This window comes from Microcebus murinus, chromosome 2, assembly GCF_040939455.1.
Source record: "Microcebus murinus isolate Inina chromosome 2, M.murinus_Inina_mat1.0, whole genome shotgun sequence".
Lineage (NCBI taxonomy): Eukaryota > Metazoa > Chordata > Mammalia > Primates > Cheirogaleidae > Microcebus > Microcebus murinus.
This window is the reverse complement of record NC_134105.1, coordinates 89,472,569-89,496,371: the sequence shown is the minus strand read 5'-3', so window position 1 is coordinate 89,496,371 and position 23,803 is coordinate 89,472,569.

Genomic DNA, 23,803 nt, shown 5'->3' with positions numbered 1-23,803 from the left:
TCTGTACCATGGTTTATTAGTTTCTGTTATACTTTGAAATCACATTTCCAGGGACTAATCCAGATGAATCCTATCAACACTGTAGAACTCAATTCATCTCTGAGGCCAGGGGAGAGATTAGATACTTGGATTATGGCTTGAACTGGACTGAGTAGGTGAGACTTAATCAAGTCTACAGCACAAGATGAGAGAGGACACAGGATCAGTAAGCACTCTTCCATGAGAGATTTTGCAGTAGACTATGAAATCCTTGACAGGGAATAAATCTTTTTACTACTCTGTTTCAGTATCTGGTGCATAGTAGTCATCTTTTAAGTTCCTGTTAAATAAATGAATAGTTGTAAAATGTATCTCAGAGCTCCATATAATTTTGATTTTATTTAAATCAGATATGGCCCTACCTTCAAGGAACTCACAGTCTAGTAAGATAAACAGTCATAATCATGCAAGTATAAGACAAGATGGTTGTAAAATACAGAGCTGTGCACAGGCTGTATGGAGGAGTATAGGACACACCCAGAATCGGGATATAAGGCAAGGGAGAATTCAAATAAGTGGGAAAAGCTCTGACTTTGAAATCAGCCAAGATTTCTACCTATGTGACCTGGGAAAAGTTAACTAACTTCTGGTCTCTATTTTATTTAAGATGGCAAACCATTTCCTATTCACTGTATTCACAAAGGAATCAGAGAGCTTTATTCTGTCCAAGCCAATAGAACTAACAAGTTTTCTCTGGCTCTCAGCCTATCCCTGCCCTGGGTCACTGGGATTTGACCAAGTGGAGAAGAGTCTCTGAGTTGGCTTCTTCACGTTGCCCCAGAACTTCTGTTCTGATCCTTGCTGCTGCTTCCTGCTGTGACCTGGTGCTTCTGGCTCTGCCAGTGCTTACTGTGTGTCCTTGGACAATGCAGTCTCCACTCCACATTTCCTGCCTATTTCCCATGACTGCCTATGGGCTCTGGGAACCACACAAACCGAGCCGGCTATTCTCTGGTCATGCCCCATTCTTTCTCACCTCCATGTTCTGCTCATGTGGTTCTTTCCACCTGTGGAAGGCTCCCTCATATCAAGCTCCACATGTGGGAATCCAACCAATTCTTCAAAACCTATTGAAGAAAACCTTAAACTTTCCTTGTTCCACCCTCCCTCCAGGACCCTTAACTCTCTGCTCCTCTCTGCTCCTCTCTACTCCTCTAACACAATAATTCTCAACCCTGACTGCCCAATAGAATTACACGAGGAGATTATAAAAACACCAATGTCTGGGTCTTATCCCTAAAACCAATGAAATCTGCACCTCTGGTGGTGGGGTCAGTCTTTCACTGAAGCTTTCCAGGCAATTCTGATGTGCAGCCAGGGTTGAGGACTTTTCTGCCCATATGACTATAGCTACATTTCTCCTGGAGTTTGACACCAAATCATAAGCTCCTTGATGGTAAAGACTGTCCACTCATTTTCTGATTCTAGAACAGTGCCTTACCCAGGGTAGGTGCTCAATCAGAAATTGTTGGATTGAATTTTACTGTTTTGAATTGATCACCATTGAAACAAAAACATTTGGACACTGGGCCCAGATCCAATCAACAAGACAGGTATGTGCAACTTCCTTTACTTCTTTTATCCTCACAGCAAGGAGGAGAACTATTGGCTCTCTCTTCCCAAAACCACCTATCTGCCTTCCTGTCTGCTCACATATGCTGCTTGCTTCTCTCCAGAAGGAAGGAAAGCTGTTGTGATTGGTGATGAGAGCCTAACCTGTTGAGTGGAGCACATTTTCCTGTGGGCAGAGACCTGTTCCCTTTAAGTAGGTCAGATATTTTCTCTCTCCCTTTCTCCCCTCCCCACTTTCTGAGGTTCCTGTCTTTAAAGAGTTGACCAGAGGATAGGAATATCCTAAAATTCAGATTCATACTTTAAGAGGTTATTGAAGGCTCATTTGAGGCAAAAGCCACATTCTCCAGTTCATATTTACAGGAAAGACCCACATTGGCTCTAACCATCTTGTGACATTTTGTGTCCTATATGGCTACTATTCCTTAATAGTAGCCATATAGGACACAAAATGTCCTATACAAAATGTCCTACACAAAATGTCCTATACAAAATGTCCTTCCTTCCATACTATCAGCAGGAAAGATAATTGGAAAAACTTGCATATTCCTGAATCTCTGCCCATAGTACCATCAAATCCTCATCCTCACTTCCAATTGTCTTCTCTTTGCAAAATGTGAATGTTCACTTAGATTACCAGGGTATCTTTTAACCCTAGGATTCAAGAATTATTGCATAATAATTGCATAAGAGAAGAATAAGCCTTGGGATTGACCAGGGGTCAGAGGAGAGACCGTTATTTCTTCCCTTTCCAAAACAACTCCTCTCCCTCATTCTATCCCCACACTCTGTGCCACACACAGCCCAGCACTCCAGCGCCTTCCCTGACTGTGGGAGGTGTGAAAGGAGCTTGAACTTCAGCTGAGCTATTTTGGTGCTGCCCAGAAGGCACGTGAACTTGAAAACAAAGTAGGTGGGGTGGAAACTCAGCCCTCATCCTGCCTCTGCCCTGACACTGGACAGAAGGAGGCAGAGCTCCTCCTTCTCCCACCAATGACGTCACCTGCCAGAGAGTTTTGACATCAACAGCTATGACCTCCTTTCTTTTATCTTAAATCCAGATCTGTCTTCTAAAGAGAAATGCAGAATTGTAGCATGAAGCCAGTTTAAGGTTAAAGAAGCCTCACATATCTAGGGGGAAAATGTTTAACGTGATTGCTCTTGTTTTGGTTTTATTTTTCACCATGCATAAGCTTTTTTGTCTGTATATGTTGTCACCTTACCATGGTGAAGTTTGCACATTATTGGAAATTGTCTTACCTTCTTCAGAATGTTTACCAGCTCCACAATGGCAGGGTTGGTTTATTCTTTTTTTCTACATGTATACCACATATATATGTAGTTTTTATCTTTGCCACAACACCGAGCACAAGAATGCTTATGTTATATTAGTTTCTTAGCAACAAAGTGCCACAGACTGGGTGCCTTGGAACAAGAGAATTTTGTTGTCCCATAGTTCTAGAGGTTAGAAATCTGAAATAAATGTATCGACAGAGTCATTCCTCCTCTGAAGGTGCTGGGGAAGGATCTGTTTCAGACATCTCTCCTAGCTTCCGGTGGCCTCAGGTGTTCTTTGGTTTGTAGAGATGTCACTTTGATCCTCCCCCGCACATGACATTCTCCCTGTGTCTCCACACGATCTTCCTTTTTGTGCATGTTTCTCTCTGTGTCCCAAATTCCCCTTTTTGTAAGGAAGCTACTCATAGTGGATTAGGACCTGCTGTCATGACCTCATTTTAACTTGATTACCTCTGTTAAGACCCTACTAAAAAATAGGATCATATTTTGAAGTACTGGAATATTTTTTGTGGGGAAACATAATTCAACTCATAACAAATGTCAATTCTCCACTTCTTTCGTATTAGTATAGAAAGGACCAAAATACCTTAAGTAATTGGCCGAATAATGAATCCAGAGTTCTATCCTTCTATGTATTTGTGTCATTGCCAGTAAAAGCGCAGCTGCTTCTGCTTCTTGGAACCATCCATGGTGTTGCTGAATATCAAAATCTCAGGGTTACTCAGAGATCATCTGCCCATACCATTTATTTGTGGCTTCAATCTCCCTCAGAACATCCAAGACCTGCAGCCACCTACTCACATACCACTGTGGCAGGGAACTTGCTGGGGGCTGTCCCTTCTATCATCACCTCTGCCTGTGAAAAAGTTCTGATACTGAACCCAAATCTCCCAAATTCTGCCGCCAAGAGTCAGGGAGATCTAGTCTTGGCTTACACAGAAGGCCTTCAAATATTCCAAGGGTGTGAGGGTGGTCATGTGTCCTGTATGTCCCTATCCCAGACCAGACAGCTCCAATTTCCTCTGCTCATACCAGCACACAAGACCTGAAGTGTGATCTGGGCAGAGTGGAGCAGAACAGTTACATCCTGCCTATGAATTTCTGTGAATGTGGTCTGGGATTACATTAACTCTCATAGCAGCCACTTAGCTAGTCCAACTTCTCTTCTGCAGTTATGTTCACTTCCTGTTTAAGAGTACATGTGATCAATTACACATCTTGATCAATTCATGTACTCAATAGTTATTTACCTCAATAAAGACTTTGTTAGATACTTTCATTATCTTAGCACTCACAGAAAGTCTGGGAGGTACAGCTATATTTTGTCCTGCTTTATTTTATTTTATTTTATTTATTTATTTATTTTTGAGATAAAGTCTCACTGTGTTGCCAGGGCTAGAGTGCCGTGGTGTCAGCCTAGCTCACAGCAACCTCAAACTCCTGGGCTCAAGCAATCCTCCTGCCTCAGCCTCCCTAGTAGCTTGGACTACAGGCACGTGCCACCATGCCTGGCTAATTTTTTTTCTATTTTTAGTTGTTTTGGATAATTTCTTTGTATTTATAGTAGAGTTGGGATCTCGCTCTTGCTCAGGCTGGTCTTGAACTCTTGAGCTCAACCAATCCTCCCGACTCGGCCTCCCAGAGTGCTAGGATTACAGGCATGAGCCACTGTGCCTGTCCTGTCCTGCTTTATTGATGAGAAAACTGAGATATAGGGAGACTTTGGTCACAGGCCTGTTGGTGGCAAAGCCCAGGTCCAAGCCTATGTCTTTTGATGCCAAGCAAGGTATACTTTCCATTACACTGTGTCACTGCATCAAAATTGCTATTTATAAACCCCCAGTTTGTTGTGGCAATGAGTTGGGCACTGTACAAAGCAAGTATCTGGTCCTATCACACCTTCAGCTATGTCTACAATTCATAAGTGAGAAATGCAGTCAAGACTCAGATCCAAAGTGATTTCTACCTTTCCAGCAAATCTTGCCCATTGGCTAGTTTCAATGAATAGCGTTAATATCTGGAAACAAGATGCTAGGCCACTTTGCAGTGACATTAGTATTTCTGGTTCATCTATTCCTTCTATGCTCACAATTCATTTGGATCCTTTACTCTCTGAGTCAGTAGTATGCGTAATTTGTAAGCCCTGAGGATACAGGTATGAGACATAAATTATATATTATTACTATCGAGATTTTAAAAATGTGGTGGGCACTATGTCAATCCTTTTCAGATGAAACTCATTTAATCCTCATAACAATCCTATGAAGTAGATACTATTATTATCCCTATTGAAACTATGAGGAAATTGAGACTTAATGGAGTAAAACAAATGGCCAAAATTGATTAAATTGTGGTATGTCAGTACCTTATATGCCAGTTGAAAAGAGAGATATGTTTTTATGTACTTTACATGAGAAGGTATATACCTTCTCATGGGAAAAAGCAAGCTCAATAATAATAGATAGCATATGATCACTTGAGAAAAAATATTTTTTTCACACTATTTTGTAAAAAGTACTGGAAGGATATATATCAAGCCTTCAACAGTAACAGTTCTAGAATGAGAATAGAAATTTTAGATTGGGAACTTTTTACTTTTTATGTTAAATATTTTTGTAATTTTTGTTTATTTTTTCATTTTAATGGGTATTACTTTTGTAGTCAGAGAAAACTTGGTTTTTTATTTAGTTTTAAAATTTATTCTCTTAATGGACGTTGTAATTGTACATACATATGGGGTATAATTTGATGTTTTGCTATATGTATATTGTATAATGATCAAATAACGGTATTGAGCATGGCCTTCACCTCATGCCTTTATCATTTCTTTGTGGTGAGAATGCTCAAAATCTCTCCTAGCTATTTTGTAATATATGATACCTTACTGTTAACCATTGTCACCCTACTGTGCAATAGAACACCAGAACTTATGCCTCCTATCTAATTGTACTTTGTATCTGTTGACCAAACTCTCTACATCCTCCCCTGCCCTCTCCACTCCCTAGTCTCTGGTAACCACTGTTCTACTCTTGGGTTGAGAAAAAAATGGTTTAAGTATGTTGTCCACACAGCTAGTGGTACAGTGAAACTTAAAGAAACTTAGGTTTCACTGTCACTAAAACCTGAACTCTTAATCATAATGCTGAATTGATAAATGCTATTAAATAACAGCATTGAGGCTCCATTTCTCTGAGTTGAGTCAACTTCCTCCCAGAAAGAACAAGAAGTCACAGACTAATTCCCTTCCATGATGATCAATTTAGGACAAGCAGGTTTAGGGACAGGGCAATGAGGAAGTCGTCCAGGGTGTGCACATGTCTGTGTTCAGCTCACAGTCAGGACTCTAGATCCCCATAGAGACTAATCTTCACATTCTTCCCTCTCTTCCCAATACTGGGAGAGATCCAAGGGAAAAAAATTAATGAAAGCAGGTCAGGTTGCTTGGGGTCATTTAACATAACAAATCAGCTTCCAGGAAGAGCCTTCCCTGGACTGAAGAGAAAATATAAATGCCACTGAAAAATTCATAGGTCAAAATTTCCATCTTCATTGAGTCTCCCTGAGGCCCTTTGTGATAAAAATAAGTACAGCTAGCTCCCCCTTACCCAGGCGGCCCACTCCTCTGCAGATGCCTGCAGTACCTGTGCAGGGAAGTGGCTCTTTAGGGATCCTTTTCACAAAAGTCTAAAAGTCATTAGGCTAGCTGACCCTCCCCGTGCCTTGCTACCCAAAGTGCGGACCAGGAGCCAGCAATGTCCGCATCCTGTAGGCCAGGGTCAGAGCCAAATCCAGCCTTCCCTGGTCACTGCCCATTTTTGTCAACAAAGTTTTATGGGAACACAGCCACATCCATTGTTTTATTGTTTTATTGTATTGTCTGGGGCTGATTTTGCACTACTATAGCAAAGTTGAGTAGTTGCAACAGAGACCATATGGCCTGCTAAGCTGAAAATATTTGCTATTTGGCCCTTTGCAAAAAAATGTTTGCCACCTCCTGGCCTAGGAGCTCATTAGAAATGCAGAACCTCAGGGCCACTCAAATCCTCAGGGGACTGAAACACATGGAAGTTTGAAGAGCGATAACACTGCTCTGGATGTCACTGGGCCATTGCTCTGATTCCACGTCTTCTTAGGAAGTGCCATGCCTGAAAAGGATGTTCTGAGAGTTTAGGAGCCTAATGACAGCCTGGAGTCAGAAAGGAGGGAAAGGTACTTATCAATTAAAATTGTGGGATAAGAACTGACCAAAGGCTCCAAAGGCTGCAGAGATGAGCTAACCTTTAAGAATGATTGAGATTTCTCAAAAACCAAAAGGATATAGATAGTGTAGAGCCTCCCTCTTAACTGACCTCATAGCTTCTGCTTTTTTTCAATCTGGATACAGTGTTGTCTGGGAAGAAAACCCTCCTTAGAAAGAGGCTCTATGTCACCCTTCAGAAGCTGCTTGTGTTCCCTGGACAGGACAAGGAGAGCCCAACGCCGAGGAGGTACAAACAGGCTGCCAGCAGCACAGTCAGAGATAAGGGAGTCGGAGCTGGAGTCAGATCCATGCAGAGACTCAGTGTGTCAAGGGGTAGGAACGTGCTTGGGGTCACAGAGGGCCATCGCCTTCTCCCTTCTGGGTGGCTCCCTTCGGCACACTGGCGCCTGACCCTGGGCGGCACTGCAGGGCTCAAGTAAAGCCAAGGCCTCACAGGCAGGAGATGAGAAGGCAGCCCTGCTTGCAAGGTGTGTTCCAGGCTCACCTGGCCAAGCTTCTTTAAGCGGCACCCACCTCAGTAGCCATGCTGCCAGTGACCCCTCAGGGCTGGGCTTTCCTTGTCCTGCCCAGGGAGCTCCTAGAGGCTTCTGAAGACTAAAATGGAGCCTTTTCTAAGGCAGATTTTCTTCCCAGAAAACAATCACATCCAGATTGAAGGACAAAACCCAAGAGCTTTGTGGTCAGTTAGGAGGGGATTCCTCAGATGCCCAAACTCTGCCGCTGGCCCAGATTCCCCTTCCTGCAACAAGCCCAGCTAGCTACCCACCATGCGCACACAGCAGCCCACGCGCTCAGGGGTTTGCCTCTGCACTCTCTGGGTCTCCCATCCAGGCCCAGCTTTGCCCTCCAGTTCAGACGTGCCCCGTGGCCTGCCTGGACATGAAGAGCTCTTTCTGATCATGACATTGCCCCCTGCCCTGCAGTGTACCCTCCCTGGGCCTAGGGGGATTCCCCTGCTGGCTTGGCAGGCCCTAGACCCTCCTGCCTGGCACCAGCTTCCATAATATTCCCACTACCCGGAGAAGAACAGACAGGCCTGGTTGGAGGCCAATTTCAGGTTGTTGTCAACAAGGCATGACCTCTGCCTCCATTCTCAATTCCAAAGCATGTTTTCAAAACCAGACAGTCTTGCTCTGGAACCTCTTTCCTCCTCCCCTTTGGAACCTCCCAGTGCTGGCCCGGGGTGGGGGGATGTAAGACACAGTATGACTGATTTCCTAGGAACCTGTGTACCCTTTAAAGGCACCAGAGAGACACATGCAGGGCTCCAGGGAGGGTTTATTGTGGAAATGGTAGAATTGTCCTGTTTTTTCGGATATTAGGGGAGTGAATGGCCCTTGACAGGGGCCACCTCATGACTCCAGATCTCTGGCAGCTGCTAGTCATTTTATGGGATGGGAAACAGGGCATTTCCTTTATTTTTCCCATTTCTGCTCCTCTTTGGCCTCTGATCACTAACTCTACAAAATTGCACTCCTGGTCAGCTTTTATGTATGCACAGCTATGTGTGCTCTGCTAATTACCTACAGAGAATGCTCCTGTGCAAGCATTTTGGCCTGCTGTTCTGCTGTGTCTTTGGCTCTCTGCATACTTTTGAGTAATTCTTGAGTCCTGTATTCTTTTTTTATTTTAATTTTTTAAATATATAATTATTATGGGTACATACTAGTTGTACATATTTATAGGAAGCCCCATATTCTTGCACTAACTATTCTCACAGGTCCTCCTCTCCCTGTTAAGACCCAGGGGCCTGGCTGTGGGGATCCCCAAGTTCTGAGGAGCCTGACTAGATGCTGAGACCCCAGCGGGAATAGCAGGGGAAAGCCAAGCACAGTGAGGACCGCAGGGCAGTGGGGCAAGGAGAGAATGGGCCAGTCCTTCCAAGCCTCTCTTGCCCCTGATTTACAGACAACAAGGACCACCCGAGTTAAAGAGTTGGCTTTACACTTAGTCTTTGTCTGATGACAGGAAAGTTAATTACTCTGTCCAAGCATTTTATGTGAAACATGGTAAGAATAGCATCCACCTCCTTGTAGGATTGTTATGAGAACTAGTGAGGATGCTTGTCAGAATGAGGATGAGGATGAGAGACCGGTTTCTTTTGTCCTGGGGATTCCTTCTCTACTTTTCTCCAGTGATTTCCCCAGAATTTAGTCTCCCACAAAGAATAGGTTTATCCCATGGCCGTCACCCCGGCTTGACCTAGTGTCAGTTAACAAGTGGGAAGCAAGGAGGGTTTGAGGAGCAGCGCGTGGCTGGACAGCGCCTAATACTGAGAGCAGCCATCTGTTGAGGGCTATTCTTCATCCTCGCCACAACCCCAATGCTAAAAAGTTTAGGAAACTGAGGGTCTGTAGAGTGAGTAATTTGCCCCAAATCACACAGCACGGCCTTAATTTGAACCTGGTCTGACTCCAAAGCCTGTGTCTTTTTAAATTATTTCCTGATGCATCCTAAGAAGATGCATCCTAAGAAGATGCATCCTAAGAAGATGAGATTAGTTTAAAAGGGCTTGGAAGGGGATGGAGTGAGCATAGGGAGAAAAAGAAATGTGGGTAAGATGGGAGAGTGCAGGGGGAGTTTTAGAGAGGAGAGAGTCAGAGGAACAGGGCTCCAGAGCCACAGGGAGACAGGGAGGCAGGGAGGCAGGTGTGCGTGCAGCCCCCCACATGTGGTTCGTGTGGAGGCCCCAGCCCCCCAGCATGGCTGCAGCAGGGTTGCCTGTGGCTGCTGCAGATGCCGCAGACCAGAGCTCTCAGCGCCCTGATGCCAGGGGGAGCCGAGTGGCCATACAGAAAGAGATGGTGACTCCTCTTCATTTCCTCTCAGAAGCAGGGGGGACAAACGATTGTGCAGAGCAGGACGGGGAGAGGCCAGACCCATGCTGATCCCTCAAGACTATGAAATGGAGGAATCAGATTTGAAGGCTGCTCAGTTATCTCTGCTCTCCTTAAGTGATGAATCTAGCAAGAGCTTCTCCTATATTTCCTGCTTTTCTTCCCATCCACCCTACTCAAGACCTATTCTGGCCACCTGAGAGCTCTCCTGCCTAAAGCCAGAAAAGGGAAGAGCAGCCTCGTAGTCAGCTGTCCATACCCAGCCTGGACCACTGCTCTCATCTATCATTCTCAGCTCAAGCCAGCACACATCCTTTAAGACCCAGCTTCGTGGTGGTCTCCCTGAATCCCCTCCCACCCCAGGGCAGAGAGCTGGGTCTCAGCCGGGCCCCCGCTGCACTCTGTTTGCATTGCAACCACGCAGCTGCAGTTTGTTCTCATGTCTGTGTCCTCCCTGGCACTCTGAGCATCTTGAGGACAGAGACTGTGTCCCATATATGTCTGAACTGCCAGGACCCAGCACTGTTTCAGTCTCAGAGCAGAAGTTCAGTAAGTGAGTATAGAAATGAGATTTACTGCCAACCAATTAGGGCCAGGTGCTGGGAACACAGGGATAGAGACCATGCCCTGATTTCAAGTTGCTGATGGTCCAATGAGAGAGATTTTTGTTTGTTTGTTTTTTGAAATAGAGTCTCACTTTGTTGCCCTGAGTAGAGTGCCATGGCATCAGCCTAGCTCACGGCAATCTCAAACTCCTGGCTCAAGTGATCCTCCTGCCTCAGCCTCCTGAGGACTATAGGTGCGTGCCACAATGCCCAGCTAATTTTTCTATTTTTAGTGGAGATGGGGTCTCACTCTTGCTCAGGCTGGTCTCAAACTCCAGAGCTCAAGCAATCCTCCCACCTTGGCCTCCCAGAGTGCTAGGATTACAGGCATGAGCCACTACACCTGGTCTGAGAGAGATTTTTAAAGTACATGGTAGATATATTATACATACAGTGAATCCCTGGGCAGGAAGATTTTGCTATCATTGTTTTTATCATCAGCAATGTCTTCCTAGCCTTTGAGAAGCTCTCCAGGATATTTTCAGAGGACTACAGCTCCTCCTCCTGGAGACAGCACCACTGCTACTTCCTTCTTAAGTGCTGGTGGTTCTGCAGCCCCTACTGCTCAAGTACCCTGGAACACATGCCTACATACCTTCTAAAAATGGTTCCTGACCTCCCACCCCCATCCCAGCCACTAGCCACTTGGGCAAGCCAGAGGCAAAGCCATCCTCTTGCCCAGCCAATAACTGCCCTCCTCTTTTCCTTAACTAGAAAGGGGCTCATCCCATCATCTCTGCAGCCCCTGGCTACAAACAAAACGTACTGGGAGCAGAGGACTAAGGACAGCAGGAAGGAAGGCTGCAAGGTCCTCACCAGGGAACCCCAGATCACAGCACAGAGGCATGAAGCCTAGAAAGAGCATCGAAACATTGTCATGGCTCTGAACCTTGGGAAAGGGGAGGTGGAGGATGGCCCAGGGGCTGGCTCTGGCTAAAAGGGACCACAGCATCATTCCCCCAGGGCCAATGATCTCAGCAACCTAAAGCCATTACTGGCACTGCCCACCCCACTCAGTGTCCTCTGCTTTTGTGGATATGACCTGCAGTGGCAAGATGGAGGATGATCAAGTGGGTACTTCCACCCTCTCCATTAGCAATGGAGATGAACGAGGGAGAACTGAGGCAGAGAATGAATCAGAGCGAGAGCACCTTGACCCTGAGACAACCCTGCCCTGAAAAGTCTGTGACAGGACACTGCCACTCTGATTGACACCCTGGAGCTCCAGGCAGCCTGACAGGGATGGAGGACTTGGCCCCCAGGGCCCCAGCCTATGAATCTAACCTTGATTTCAGAACTGACTGACCCTTTTCTGGAGGGTGGTGGCTTCCCACAGGGGCCTCCCTCAGTGCTCCTGCTGTACTGATCACAAGCCTAGACCTGCCAGCTCTTTAGTCTGGGCCCTCATTTCTCTCAATGTCCCTGATTCCTCCTGTGCCTCTGAGCACGGCCAGATCAGCCATGCAGAATCAGGGGCCGATAACCCAGCCCCCCTCCGCCCTACAGCCCCATCCATGCCCCAGTGCTCCCCAAAGGGAACAGCCAGGTGAAAAAGGGGACAGGATCAGGGAATGGAGGAGAGAGGTCACAGCTATGAACAGCCTTTCTGGCCCCAGTGGAGTTTATGATCTAAAGCTAAGCTAACTTCTTGTCTGGTATCTGACATGTATCTGCTTTGGGAGAAAAATGAAGGAAAGGAGGTCAAACTCTTGCTGGAAGTCATAACTCTCCTGTTAAAAACCCTCAAACATGTTTATATAAAGGTCTACAGAAGAATTATTTTGAGACCGTGTCTCCATTACCTTTCAAAGAGACTGTTCTGAGCACAGAAGTAGTAGCTACCTGAGAGGCCAGAGAGATGCCATGAAGGGTCTCACTCTAGGGGGTGACACAGCAGCTGAATAAAATACTTGGAAAGAACTATTTGGAGTTAGAAAAGAGACTGAAACAAAATTAACCATCTCTCCCTTTGCTACCCCTCTCTTCTACCTGCACAAGGCATTCCAGAATCCTGGGTCTATGAAGCAACAGCAGCTCCCTCTGTGTGTTTGTCTGTCAGGCTGGAAAGAGAAAAGGGGAAGGGGGTGTCTAGAAAATGACCGGAGAAAGAACTGAAAGAACTTCATAAAGTAGCATGCCTTGTTAAGGTTTCAGTCCGTGCAGTTAGAGAGGTGTGGGTTCAAATCCTGGTCGTGCCACCTATGAGTTATGTGATGTCGGGAACATTATCTGACCTCTGTAAGCATCCATGTCCTCGCTGGTAGAATGGATTGTTTACTTTATAGAATGCCTAGAGGGTCAGCTGAGATAATATACTTAAGACGCTTAGCACATGCTAGCAATGCGTATTTGTTATTATTTGAGTCATTAAGCCTGCCCTAGACCTAATAACATAAAAGGTGTATAGACAGAGAGCATTTAGGAAGAAGAGATGAGAAGGCATCAGTAGGTTTGCTAGGAAGCTCAACCAGGTGTGACAAGCTCTCTGGGGCAGTATGCCAGGAGTCCCTTCTTTCTCAGCCACCAATTCTGCTGTCACTACAAGAGCCTTCAGGAAGCAACAAGAGTCTCCCCTCCATCACAAATTAACCCATATAAATCTTTCAGTAAAAAGGGTCTTCTAAAGATTGCTCCTGTCTCCAGCTAAAAGAAGGTGTTCTCTATGCACTGGGGTGGATATGAAAGTGAGAGAACATCCCTGCAAAGGGCAAAGGGCATAGAAGAACCTCTGTATCTATGGATTCAACCAACCATGGATTGAAAATATATTTTTACATTGCATGTATACTGAACATGTACATATTTTTTTCTTGTCATTATTCCCCAAACAATACAGTGTAACTATAACATAGAAGACAGAAGGAAAACTTCCTGTGGAAGACAAGATTGATGACAGAAAGACGGAAGGAGACCTTTGGTCTGGAGTTCTTAGCCTCTGGGTGAGGTGGTGCCCAGATGTGTTACTGGGAAAGGTCAGAAGGGTCTAGGACTTTGCCTGGTTTCTTTCCTCTTCCCTTTCAAAACTTGCTTTGATGACAATTGTTGACATTAAAGTAAAAACTTAAGACACTGTGTTATTGCCTTCAGGCTACTTGCATGTGAACTCCTTGGTGTTTTGTTTTCTTGCAAATTGATCAACTATTAAAGAAAGATTAAGGTAGCAAGTGGAGAAAGTATTTGAAGGCAGAGGGTATTTTCTCGCTGAAAGGACCCAGTGCTGAGCTTACTCCAGGGGCCCAGAGCTGTGGGCAGCTACAGGAGCAAATCAGATAGTAGGTTACACTGCATATATCAGATGGCTTTTGCTGCTATAGCAGAGAAAAAGTAATACCTTTTCCTCACTCATTGCAAGGTTCATGGCTGATACCCCTACAAAAACAACAACAACAACAACAACAAAAACCGACTTTATGGGCAATAGGGTGCGTGTGATCCAAGACCAAAGGAAGGTAGACCCAGAGGCCTAAAATCAAGGGAGGCACCTCTATGGCCTCCTCCAAGGCTATAAAGAGGGGAAATAGTGAGCTGGCCCTTGGGGAAAATTGAGGAACTCAGGCACTCTCCCTCCCCATCCATACTCACCGCTTCCCCTCTCTTAACCTAGTACATTCTCCCTTTCATTGTGCTTCTTATCCAGTTTTCTATCCAGAGGCTTTGAAGTTACCTTGTAAACGTAGTCATCCCTCAGTATCTTGTCGGGGTTAGTTCCAGGACCCCTCCACAGATACCAAAATCTACAGATGCTCAAGTCCCTGATATAAAATGGTATCGTATTCACATATAACTTACACAATCCTCCCCTTTACTTAAAATCATCTCTAGATTACTTATAATACCTAATACAATGTCAATGGTAGGTAAATAGTTGTTATACTGTATTGTTCAGGGAATAATGATGAGAAAAAAATCTGTACATGTTCAGTACAGCTGCAATTTAAAAAAAAATATTTTCAATCCATGGTTGGTTGAATCCGCAGATACAGGGGACTGACTGTTTTTTGAAGCTCATTAGGCAGCAGAACATTCTCCCTGCCCACTGAGTAAGGATCAGTCTGATGTTTTCAGTGCTTCGACTCTCTGTACAGTGCCCACCTCCACCCTTCTCGCCCCAAAGCTCAGAGAGCAGGTATCTGCCTGCAGCAAACAGATCTGGCCTCTTCAGACTAAGGCCTGCAGGGCAGCCCTATGTGAGACAGAAATGAAGGAGAAACAGAGCCTGCTAGATTAATTGGGGTTTCCCACCTAATTAATGAACACCGTGGGCAGCCTAGAGAAGTAGGGAATTAAAAGAAAAATAATAATAGAAAAAAAAAATCTCCACCTTGTATTAACATAGCACTTTATATTTTCCACATTTCTTTTCTATTTTGTTTTCATATCTGTATTAGTTGATTAGACTGCTGTAAGAAAATACCTCAAACTGGGTGGCTTAAAACAACAGAAATTTATTCTTTCATAATTCTACAGGCCAGAAGTCCAAGATCAAGGTGTCAGTGGGCCCATGCTCCCTCTGCAGGCTCCAGGAAAGAATCCTTCCTCTCTCTTCCTAGTTTCTGGTTGCTCCCAGCAATCTTTAGCATTCCTCAGCTTGTAACTGCATCAGTCTAATCTCTGATTCTGTTATCACATGGCCTCTTCCCTGTGTGTATCTCTGCGTGTTCTTACCTCTTCTTATAAGATCACCAGTCATTGGATTTAGGGCTTACCCTTATCCAATATGATATCACTTTAACTGATTACACACGCAAAGACTCTGTTTTCAAATAAGGTCACATTCTGAGGTTCGGGATAGTCACACATTTTGAAGGACACTATTCAATCCAATATTACTCCCAGAGGTCTTGTCCTCTAAGTAGCCCCTCTTAGGCTTAGTATTCATCTGTGATCACAAGAGTTCATCAACCTTTCGCCTGCCTTCTGCCAGCTCTGCGTCCAACTGCTCAACAATGGAAACTTCCTCCCCATCCTTGCGGATCCTGTTCCCATATACTTACTACAAATTGTGTCTTTTAAGTTAGGTTCTCTCAAAAGCAGACCCTGAAACAAAAATTCAACTACAAATAGTTTATTTGGAAGGAGATCCCATGAAGCCCCAATATGGAAGTGAGGAGCAGGGATGAGAAGGAAGTCAACAAAGGTTTTCTGTAGGAAACTGGGGCTCACTTCCACCGGGCCTCTCTTCGAGACTGTGCAGAAAAATCTCAGAATTATTCCAGCAGAGGGGTGAGGAAGTTGAGGTGTTTATCCTCCAACTCCCAGCTGTCATTAGTTGAAGATATCTCCTGGAGCCTTGACTCCCCTACACTTCAAACCAGCGCTGTGTACAGGCCGAACATGCTCCTGCAGCCAAAGAAACTCATAAGACAGAGAGTCACAGATGCTTCCGATAAGCAGCCAGTGGCTTATTCAGGAATGGTGAATGTCAAGAGGATTTGGACACAGGACAGTGTCTGCCATGACTAGGAAGACACATTCCTCCCTAGGGTTTACCAGGTTTCCTTTACATAGTAGGTGCTCGATAAATATTTATTGAATTGAATTAACACAGGTCATTTGAATAAAGGAATAAAGAACAAAGATGTGGCCATTTAACAAAGATTTATTAAGCATTTACCACTTTCCATGAATGATGCTAGACCTTGAAGATGCTAGCCCTGTGTAATTTTGAGCTCGGCACAGAATCATTACCCTTAACAACCAAACAACCAATCCTGGCCTTCACCCATTACACCATTACAATCCGTCAAAAACCCTGAGGTCTTCCCAAGAACTGACGTTGGCTGAATTAGCAAATTCAAGCCTCTGTGTGATTCTGATGGTGAAAACTGCAGTACTTGGGGATGAGGTTATCCTCCTATGCACCCTCAGTAAGCTCTTATTCTTCCCAGTTTTCAGATTCACAAAGCAGAAAAGTCCTTTACTGGGTCATCTGGACAAGATCTGACAAACAACCCCCAAATGTTTACTGCCCTCTTTCCTAGACTTTCACCAGTTCAGGAAATTAACTTGGAGAATCTGAGCCTAACTAATGAATAGACACAAAAGAAAATATTGGTATTCTTGACATTAAGACCTTTTCCATCCATCCTCCCTGTACTCCAAACCATCCCAGACCCAGTGGGACTTAATATTCTTTTTAATGAGATGTCCCATTGCAGAAACTCTCCCCCTTAACCTTGGTTCTGCCCAGAACAAATTCTTCTCGAGGTCTTAGAAATACATTTTCTTTCTTTCTGTTGTTATTCTAGAGTGAACCAAGCTCACAGTGCAGACAAATCCAGAAACATCCCCCTCCCAATAGCAGAGCAGTCTAGCGAGCAACGTTCCCCAGGGGCAAGCTTGTCAGAGACTACAGCAGACTCCAGGGCAGTGGATCCTGTCTCATGTCAAACTCCTGCTCTGTCCCTGCATGCTGAGGAGCTCCCTGTCTCCTTGACTTGCTCAGTCCCTTGATGTGTGTTTTTAATATTCATCTCCTTCTCTCTCTTGATGTGAATTAAAAGAGCAACTTGCAAGGCAAACAAGAGGAAAATAACAGATTGCTGCTGCTCATTAAAGCTTCAGCTCAATAGAGTCTGATAAGAGCTACAAGACTGACTCCCCCTCCTAGTCGAGGTAGGGGGAGGTGGGGGCATGATAATTCCAATACCTTAGATCTGCTCTGAGCTCAAAGGATTTTACAGATGGAAATGCATTTTTCTTCCTGAATCTTATACTGTCAGGTAAAGTCTAGGCCGTCTCTCTTATTTTCCTGACACATAATCTTAGAAAATTCACTTCACCTTTCTGGATTTCATTTAGTTTCCATTTAGTTTCCCTACCTGAAAATTGAAAAAAGATTACTAGCCTCCTAAGTGGTCTGTAAAGCTATATACATGAATAAATATGAAAGCACTTTAGAAGAAATACCTTCTCTCTCTCTCTCTCTCCACCCACCCCCCTTCCTTCCCATCAGTATTTAAACATGCTTAAGTAACTTCTTAAAATCTTTTCACAATAAAGTCCTCCTACAATCATTAGGTCCCACTTTAGCTACCACACTATTTCTTTTCTCCCCTTTGAAGTCAAGCCTCACGAAATGTTGTCTATATTTGTCACCTTCCTTTCCTCACCTTCCACTCCCACTCCTCCACCCACTGCAATCTGGCTTCTACCCCATCACTCCCCTGAAACTGTTCTACTGTGACCACCAATGACCCTGTTGCTAAATCGGATTAATACAATTTTAGTTATTATCTAACTTTACTTTTTTTTTTTCAGCTGGTGATTCTTTTCTTCTGTACTTAAACAATTCTCTTTCCTTAATATCCAAACATCACTATCTTTAGGTTTCTTTCCTACCCCTCTAGCTAATCCTTCATAGGCAAATTCCCTTCCTTCCTTCCTTCCTTCCTTCCTTCTTTCTTTCCTTCCTTTTTTCTTTCTTTCCTTCTTTCTTTCTTTCCTTCTTTCTTTCTTGTCTCACTTTGTTGCCCAGGCTACAGTGCCATGGCGTCAGCCTAGCTCACAGCAACCTCAAACTCCTGGGCTCAAGCAATCCTTCTGCCTCAGCCTCCCGAGTAGCTGGGACTACAGGCATGCCCCACCATGCCTGGCTAATTTTTTTTTTCTATATATTTTTAGCTGTCCAAGTAATTTCTTTCTATTTTTAGTAGAGACGGGGTCTCACTCTTGCTCAGGCTGGTCTTGAACTTCTGAGCTCAAATGATCCAATGGCCTCGGCCTCCCAGAGTGCTAGGATTACAGGCATGAGCCACTGCACCCCAGCCCCTTTGTTTCTCTTTAACCACTTCGGTACCAGCGTGGACTATAGTTGATAGCCACAGATGAACACACGCAGCTACTTTAGCGGACAGCTGTGATATGACTTTTCTAATTTTTCATTTATCAAAATAAAATTGTGAACATTTAAAAATAACGTAATGAAAACATATATGTATATGTTACCTATTCTGATTTACATTACAAGTAAAGCTGCCTGTAAAGTAAAACAAGCTCTCAGTGCTTTAAAGCTTTCCTCATCGGGCCACACCTGTAATCCTAGCACTCTGGGAGGCCGAGGTGGGCGGATCGTTTGAGCTCAGGAGTTCGAGACCAGCCTGAGCAAGAGCAAGACCCCATCTCTACTAAAAATAGAAAGAAATTAATTGGTCAACTAAAATATATAGAAGAAATTAGCCGGGCATGGTGGCGCATGCCTGTAGTCCCAGCTACTTGGGAGGCTGATGCAGAAGAATGGCTTGAGTCCAGGAGTTTGAGGTTGCTGTGAGCTACAGTAAAAAAAAAAAAAAGCTTTCCTCATCACACAAGAGCAAAATGGATCCATCGTCAATGCACAGCACAAACTATCGTGTGGACTATGAGTGCCGGCTGTGGGCAAGGTTTCGCGGCCAGTGAGCGCCGTACCTAAGTGGTTAAATGTCAGTGTTTCCAGACTCTTTTCTCATCACTGATTTCTCTAGGGATCCGATTTATTCCCAAAACTTACCTTCTGTCTGTGTATGAATAACTCCGAAGTCTGTATCTCCGGCTCAAGTCTGTCTCCAGAGGTTTAGACCCATATACCCAGCTGCTTACTGGATGCCTCACAGATCCCTCAAACTTAGCATCATCTTCTCCCACTTCCATATTTTCCTCCCCTGTTCCTACTCCAGAGAACGGCACTACTGTGAATACTTTTCCCAAGCTAAAGGCCTGAGGATGGTTTTTTATTTCTCTTCCTAGCCCCTTAGAGTGAACCAATACCCAACTCCAGCCCATTCTTCTTCCAACTCGCCACGTTCCTGCCCCTGCCATGTCACCTCCCCTCCTTCAGGTCACAACTTCTCTTCCTATTCCTTTGCCTGAATGGCTGCAACATCCCAACTGGCCTTCCTGCCTCCGCCTTTCCTCCTTTCAATCTGTTCTCCACACTGCTTTAGAAAGAGCTGTCTTTCTAAAGTGTAGACCCGATAATGATACTCTCCCTTTTCGAATAATTCAAAGTCTCCCCTGGTGGCCAGGATAGAGTTCAAACTCACGAGCATGGTACCCAAGGCCCTTCTCATTCTCCTGTGTCTGCACTTCGCCCCTTGAACCCCATGCTCCCCACACTCTGCACCACAGTTCCCCACATAGAATGTACATGTGCTCTCTCCCCTCTGAGCCATTGCATATGTTCTTTCTTCTTCCAGGAATTTTTTCCTCTACCCATTATTTCCACGGTATGACAAACTGCTACCTGTCCTTCAAGTCTCAGCATAGATGTCGCCTTTTCTGGGAATTCTTTGCAGTTGAGTTTGGGTTTCCTTTGAATGCTCCTCAGCACCCTGTGTGTCCCTTGTCATGGCAGTAATCACATGGTGTTATGGTGGCCTATTTGCTTGTGTGTCCCTCACAAGACTGAAAACCCACTGAGGGCAGTGACTATATCCTTGTCTTTGGTACCCAATCCAATACCTGGTAGGAAATAGGTCCTTAATAAACACTCAAATGATGAATGCATGACATGCTGATGGCTAATTATAACTACATATTAATAATAAATAAGACTCAATTTTCCTATTTGGATGAAAGAAAGTTTATGGCATCGGAAAGTTCAAAAGCATATCCAGCAAAAAAACCCACTCTGCTGAATCTAAGTAGACATTGATGGTTATTTTCACAGTTACAGAGCACAGACTTGCTTAATTTTTCTAATCGAAAGCCCACATTCCTCTCTTAATATGCTATTTCCACCACCCCCCAAGCAAAAAAAAATTAATATCTGCGTTGAATTGAAAAGCTAATGGAGAGATGTTAGTACTAGCTATCGGTAAGATAATTGGACTTGTTAATACTCTTTTTGCTTATCTTTATATTTTTATGTTGAGTATGTGTGATTTTTAATAAGAAGAAACAGCAAAAGCAACTTCATTTTGAAGTTACTTTTAGAGTAGAACTGATGAACATAAGCTGAGTGATGATACTTTTAAGAGGAGATTACAATTAGGGACATGGAGAGAACAGTGTGACACAGGGGAAATTTTAATTTAATTCAACCCACAGGCATTGATCTCCTGCCAGTCACAAGATGTTGCTCTAGGTGCTTCAGGAAATACAGGTCTCATCAAGGCATGGTGCCCAACCCCAGCAGGGAAGGAAAGTGTTAGGGGAGAGCTTTTACTGAGTGCTAGGACATGCCAGGCAGCATGCTAGGAGCTTTGCCTGTGCTATTTCTTATAATCCTCACAACAGTCCTATGGGGTGGGTATCACGATCCTGTTTGTGTAGATGGGAAAATTGAGGCACAGAGAAGGTTATTGACAAGGCCCAAATCACAGTTAATAAAGCAGGATCTGAACCTAGGTATGTCTGACTTCATCCTCTTAGCACCACACAAAACTGGCTTTGGTAAGTATCTCTTGAGGGAGGTGTGAGCACAATAGGTCTTCTATTAATGGTTCAAGGGAGGCTTTCTGGAAGCCTCGTGTGGGCCAGCCTTCATAAAGGGGATCTGTAGATGGGAGAAGGGTCACAACACGAGCCTCAGGGAGAGGCAGAGTCCTTTGGGAATATCATGCCAACAGCATAGGAGAGATGCTAAAGGCAGCCCCAGCCCATCGGGGTCCAGGAGTCAAGTGGGGTGTGTAGATCTCCCGAGTCTGTTACAGGAAGGTAGAAACAGAGCAGGGGGTGTGCTAAGACTGGAAAGCAGGAGTTGCCAGGCTGAGAAGGGGACTGACACAGGAGCCAGAACAGGCACCCAAGAGCTTGGTGGCTGGTGGAGGACAAGGCGGAACAAGCAGGAAGCAGCACAGGCACAGGCAGCGATCTGCGTGGTGAGGGCCTTTGGGAGGTCTTGTTCCTACCAGCCTGCGCTCACTGCTTCTGAGGGCCCGTGTTTGGAGCCTGGCATCCGACAGAAGAACATTCCAGTCAGAAGGAGGAGTGTGAGCAAAGCATATTACAATGTGAAGCAGTCCATGGTTTGTTAACAAGAGCAGAGATAATGGGTGTGGTGGGGTGTTTGAGAGCAATCAAAGGAAAGACCATAGTTTTCTGCGAGTTGTCATTTTCTTAAGTCCCCACTGATGGCCTTTGTCACCAATGTCGGGAGGCTGGTGAGTGTGTAGAGGTGGTGGCCAAGACTTGTGTTCATCAATTCACTAGTGATTCCTTGCTGCTCCTTGTGGTTCCAGGACTGTCCTTTGACCCTGGTCATACAAACATAGGCAACCATCCCACCCAGGGCCAGCTACATAATTTGCAAGGCCAACAGCAAAATGAAAATGTGGAGCCTCTTATTCTTAGAAAACGTGCCACTAAAGGTTCTTAAAATATAAAACTGTTTCTTTCTTCCACAATCTCTATTTTGAATAGTCATGGTGTTTTTTTATTTGATATTTAATGTCATTTTAAGTAAAGAAAACTTTTTAAATTTTAATTGTTAGCATGAACTTCACTGTTCTTCCTTATATTGTGTAATGTCAGCTGTAAATGAAAATATAAGTGCATTTAAATCATACGTGGAGTTATTGAAATTGCACAATTCCTATTTCCTAGCTCTCACATGAATATGTACTTTGTTCTTACCAGAGCGGTAGGAACACTGCACAAAACTAACTCAACTGATTTCATTTTACCTCTTGATAATAATGTGCCTGTTCATCAACACTTTCTATCTCCAGATTACTAATGAGTAAGGAAGGGCTGAAGGCTCTGACCTTCTTCCCCTTTCCTTCTAGGACATCGTTTTCAGCAGAAGTGGTTGGTTAGTACAGGGAAACAGTGAGTAAGAAAAGAAAGGATGGTCTTCCTTGCCCACGCATGCTTCTCAGAAAGCTACTGCTTCCTTTCCGCATGAAGCAATTCCCGGTTTGACTGGAAAGCATGGCCTCTTGTGCTGTCAGCCCCTGAGTACTCAATCACATACATAACACGCTTACCCTCACACTCGCTTTGAGTCCTGTGGAACTCCCACACATACGGTTCCACCGCAATTCTGTGTTCATGGGACATTGTAAATGCCATATGCAAACGGGGCAGCAAGAAACAACTGCATGCATCTGTCTGTTCCAGTCTAGTCTCTCCTTGCTTCTGGGCCTTCCTTCTTCCTTGAGCTTATTCTTGGCTCTCTGTCTCTGGCTTTTCTTCTTTCAGTATGTGAGTCTGGCCCTTCAGGCGTAGCGGCTCTTTCCAATATCCCTCTCTAGGAAGCAAGCTCCCTGCTTGGCTCTTGATTCCTAATTTGGGCATTTCCCTCAGAGTCAGGAGAGAGGTTCTCTCCTCAACATCTGCCTCACAGGACCCGTCAGCTGAACCAACCTTCCCCTCACCTCAGACATCACCACCTCCCAGTCAGGGCAGGAGAACTCAGGCACTAGCGCTCCATATTCAGTTGGAACACACACACCCCCACACACAACCTACACACACACACCTATACACACACACCTATACACCCTCCCACACACACCTCACCCTTTCCCACACACATGCACAATCACACCTTACACACACACACCCCACATACACTTTCCACACACACAATCACACCCTCTACGTGCACACACAGATCACATACCACACTCCCCCACATACACATACACCACACACACACTCCACCCTCCACACACACGTCACACACACCACAACCTCCACAAACTACACTTTTAAAGATCATATTGCAAATCCAACAACTGTTTATATCCTATTTCCTTGATCTCGTTGGGGCAGTTGCTACTATTGGCTATCTTTTATTTCCTAAAAATCCTCTCCTCTGGCTTCCATTACACTGAACTATTCTTGTTCTCCCACTTCTATAAGTGCATTTTTTAGTGTACCTTCTCTCCTCTGCTCGTGGCTGTAGGTTTCCCTTAAGACTCAGGCCTTAGCAACCAGCTCTCTTCCCATTTTCTTAATTTTCATCCCCCTCAGTCCCTGGCTGACAGCCCCCAGATACTTGACTCCCTCAGTCGATTAGCACCAACTTCAATCCACTGTCCCTCTCTGGGTCTCTGTTTCCTAATCTGTGAAGTGAGAAGTTTGGATGGAATGGTCTCATGCTATACTCCCAACATAAACTGTGTCTTTTCTCACAAACTGACCTCCTTCTGATTGCCCTAATCTCACTGAAAGCCCAAACTAAAAACACCAATATTCATTTCAGTTCACTTTCATGGCTCTCACTATCCAAGCAAATTAATTTTGGAAGGGTGGCTACTTTTTCA